Source organism: Bactrocera oleae, unplaced genomic scaffold (assembly GCF_042242935.1).
Source record: "Bactrocera oleae isolate idBacOlea1 unplaced genomic scaffold, idBacOlea1 ctg00000009.1, whole genome shotgun sequence".
NCBI lineage: Eukaryota > Metazoa > Arthropoda > Insecta > Diptera > Tephritidae > Bactrocera > Bactrocera oleae.
The window spans coordinates 10,001-15,000 of NW_027212752.1; positions in this window are offsets into that span (position 1 = coordinate 10,001).

Genomic DNA, 5,000 nt, shown 5'->3' on the forward strand with positions numbered 1-5,000 from the left:
GGATTGTTATCAAACGACTATCATTTAATATACCAAAGTAATAAAGTAATTGAATTAAAATCATATTATACAATATGGTATAATAGTATATCAAGTGTTTTAATAACATGAAAATAAAAATGTTAACCAAAATACTTTGCGTGCAATATTAAATGAAGAAGTAGTGAATTTTCATATAAGTATTAAATGTATAAAGTCTATGAAGTAATAAATTTTCATATAAGTATTAAATGTATAAAGTCTATGAAGTAATAAATTTTCATATAAGTATTAATTGTATAAAGTCTATGAAGTAATAAATTTTCATATAAGTATTAAATGTATAAAGTCTATGAAGTAATAAATTTTCATATAAATATTAAATGTATAAAGTCTATGAAGTAATAAATTTTCATATAAGTATTAATTGTATAAAGTCTATGAAGTAATAAATTTTCATATAAGTATTAATTGTATAAAGTCTATGAAATAATAAATTTTCATATAAGTATTAATTGTATAAAGTCTATGAAGTAATAAATTTTCATATAAGTAGTAAATATATAAAGTCTATGAAGTAATAAATTTTCATATAAGTATTAAATGTATAAAGTCTATGAAATAATAAATTTTCATATAAGTACTAAATGTATAAAGTCTATGAAGTAATAAATTTTCATATAAGTATTAATTGTATAAAGTCTATGAAGTAATAAATTTTCATATAAGTATTAAATATATAAAGTCTATGAAGTAATAAATTTTCATATAAGTATTAAATGTATAAAGTCTATGAAGTAATAAATTTTCATATAAGTATTAATTGTATAAAGTCTATGAAGTAATAAATTTTCATATAAGTAGTAAATATATAAAGTCTATGAAGTAATAAATTTTCATATAAGTATTAATTGTATAAAGTCTATGAAGTAATAAATTTTCATATAAGTATTAATTGTATAAAGTCTATGAAGTAATAAATTTTCATATAAGTATTAATTGTATAAAGTCTATGAAGTAATAAATTTTCATATAAGTACTAAATGTATAAAGTCTATGAAGTAATAAATTTTCATATAAGTAGTAAATATATAAAGTCTATGAAGTAATAAATTTTCATATAAGTATTAAATGTATAAAGTCTATGAAGTAATGAATTTTCATATAAGTATTAATTGTATAAAGTCTATGAAGTAATAAATTTTCATATAAGTATTAATTGTATAAAGTCTATGAAGTAATAAATTTTCATATAACTATTAATTGTATAAAGTCTATGAAGTAATAAATTTTCATATAAGTATTAATTGTATAAAGTCTATGAAGTAATAAATTTTCATATAAGTATTAAATATATAAAGTCTATGAAGTAATAAATTTTCATATAAGTATTAAATGTATAAAGTCTATGAAGTAATAAATTTTCATATAAGTATTAATTGTATAAAGTCTATGAAATAATAAATTTTCATATAAGTATTAATTGTATAAAGTCTATGAAGTAATAAATTTTCATATAAGTAGTAAATATATAAAGTCTATGAAGTAATAAATTTTCATATAAGTATTAAATGTATAAAGTCTATGAAGTAATAAATTTTCATATAAGTATTAATTGTATAAAGTCTATGAAGTAATAAATTTTCATATAAGTATTAATTGTATAAAGTCTATGAAGTAATAAATTTTCATATAAGTATTAATTGTATAAAGTCTATGAAGTAATAAATTTTCATATAAGTACTAAATGTATAAAGTCTATGAAGTAATAAATTTTCATATAAGTAGTAAATATATAAAGTCTATGAAGTAATAAATTTTCATATGAGTATTAAATGTATAAAGTCTATGAAGTAAAATATAAAGTCTATGAAGTAATAAATTTTTATATAAGTATAAAAAATATAAAGTCTATGAAGTAATGAATTTTCATATAAGTATTAAATGTATAAAGTCTATGAAGTAATAAATTTTCATATAAGTATTAATTGTATAAAGTCTATGAAGTAATAAATTTTCATATAAGTATTAATTGTATAAAGTCTATGAAGTAATAAATTTTCATATAAGTACTAAATGTATAAAGTCTATGAAGTAATAAATTTTCATATAAGTAGTAAATATATAAAGTCTATGAAGTAATAAATTTTCATATGAGTATTAAATGTATAAAGTCTATGAAGTAATAAATTTTTATATAAGTATAAAAAATATAAAGTCTATGAAGTAATAAATTTTCATATAAGTATTAAATGTATAAAGTCTATGAAGTAATAAATTTTCATATAAGTATTAATTGTATAAAGTCTATGAAGTAATAAATTTTCATATAAGTATTAATTGTATAAAGTCTATGAAGTAATAAATTTTCATATAAGTATTAATTGTATAAAGTCTATGAAGTAATAAATTTTCATATAAGTAGTAAATATATAAAGTCTATGAAGTAATAAATTTTCATATAAGTATTAATTGCATAAAGTCTATGAAGTAATAAATTTTCATATAAGTACTAAATGTATAAAGTCTATGAAGTAATAAATTTTCATATAAGTAGTAAATATATAAAGTCTATGAAGTAATAAATTTTCATATAAGTATTAATTGTATAAAGTCTATGAAGTAATAAATTTTCATATAAGTATTAATTGTATAAAGTCTATGAAGTAATAAATTTTCATATAAGTATTAATTGTATAAAGTCTATGAAGTAATAAATTTTCATATAAGTATTAATTGTATAAAGTCTATGAAGTAATAAATTTTCATATAAGTACTAAATGTATAAAGTCTATGAAGTAATAAATTTTCATATAAGTAGTAAATATATAAAGTCTATGAAGTAATAAATTTTCATATAAGTATTAAATGTATAAAGTCTATGAAGTAATGAATTTTCATATAAGTATTAATTGTATAAAGTCTATGAAGTAATAAATTTTCATATAAGTATTAATTGTATAAAGTCTATGAAGTAATAAATTTTCATATAACTATTAATTGTATAAAGTCTATGAAGTAATAAATTTTCATATAAGTATTAATTGTATAAAGTCTATGAAGTAATAAATTTTCATATAAGTATTAAATATATAAAGTCTATGAAGTAATAAATTTTCATATAAGTATTAAATGTATAAAGTCTATGAAGTAATAAATTTTCATATAAGTATTAATTGTATAAAGTCTATGAAATAATAAATTTTCATATAAGTATTAATTGTATAAAGTCTATGAAGTAATAAATTTTCATATAAGTAGTAAATATATAAAGTCTATGAAGTAATAAATTTTCATATAAGTATTAAATGTATAAAGTCTATGAAGTAATAAATTTTCATATAAGTATTAATTGTATAAAGTCTATGAAGTAATAAATTTTCATATAAGTATTAATTGTATAAAGTCTATGAAGTAATAAATTTTCATATAAGTACTAAATGTATAAAGTCTATGAAGTAATAAATTTTCATATAAGTAGTAAATATATAAAGTCTATGAAGTAATAAATTTTCATATAAGTATTAATTGTATAAAGTCTATGAAGTAATAAATTTTCATATAAGTATTAATTGTATAAAGTCTATGAAGTAATAAATTTTCATATAAGTACTAAATGTATAAAGTCTATGAAGTAATAAATTTTCATATAAGTAGTAAATATATAAAGTCTATGAAGTAATAAATTTTCATATAAGTATTAAATGTATAAAGTCTATGAAGTAATAAATTTTTATATAAGTATAAAAAATATAAAGTCTATGAAGTAATGAATTTTCATATAAGTATTAAATGTATAAAGTCTATGAAGTAATAAATTTTCATATAAGTATTAATTGTATAAAGTCTATGAAGTAATAAATTTTCATATAAGTATTAATTGTATAAAGTCTATGAAGTAATAAATTTTCATATAAGTATTAATTGTATAAAGTCTATGAAGTAATAAATTTTCATATAAGTATTAATTGTATAAAGTCTATGAAGTAATAAATTTTCATATAAGTACTAAATGTATAAAGTCTATGAAGTAATAAATTTTCATATAAGTAGTAAATATATAAAGTCTATGAAGTAATAAATTTTCATATGAGTATTAAATGTATAAAGTCTATGAAGTAAAATATAAAGTCTATGAAGTAATAAATTTTTATATAAGTATAAAAAATATAAAGTCTATGAAGTAATGAATTTTCATATAAGTATTAAATGTATAAAGTCTATGAAGTAATAAATTTTCATATAAGTATTAAATGTATAAAGTCTATGAAGTAATAAATTTTCATATAAGTATTAAATATGAAGTCATACAAGTTAAAAATTTAAAAAAAAAATCGATTGTAAAAATACTTTTGATGTTATTAGTTGTATTATGACCATGACGATATTTGAAAATGATATAAATTACCCACGTATATATGAGTTTTTAAATTTTAAATAGGTTAAAAGAATTTTTCCATATATTTTCGGGTTGGTAACGTCAACATGGGAGAGAACATTTATAACAAATTTGCACAAATCTGCTCAAATTGACATATACTGAAATAGTACTTATATGAAAATTTATTACTTCATAGACTTTATACATTTAGTACTTATATGAAAATTTTTTACTGCTAGGAAATGTATTATACTTTTATATATTTGAATTCCTTATGTTAGTTTATTAGTAAGAAATTGTTTTTAAATACTTATAAGTATGAATATTACTATACTTATATGATTTATGTATTTAGTACTTGTATGAAAATTTTCATACTTGTATGACTTTATTTACTTAGTATTTATATGGAAATATTTTTTACTTTATATGTATTTTTAAGTAAATATGAAAATGAAAGTTGATTTTGTGTGCCTTTTTATTCCTGGTTTTTATACAGTTAGTTTAAATAGAAATAGATTTTGTTTTATACAAAACTCTATATTCTGTACTAACATATTGTATATAATGAGCGTTTTTTTATTCCTGGTTTTTATACAGTTAGTTTAAATAGAAATAGATTTTGTTTTATACAAAACTC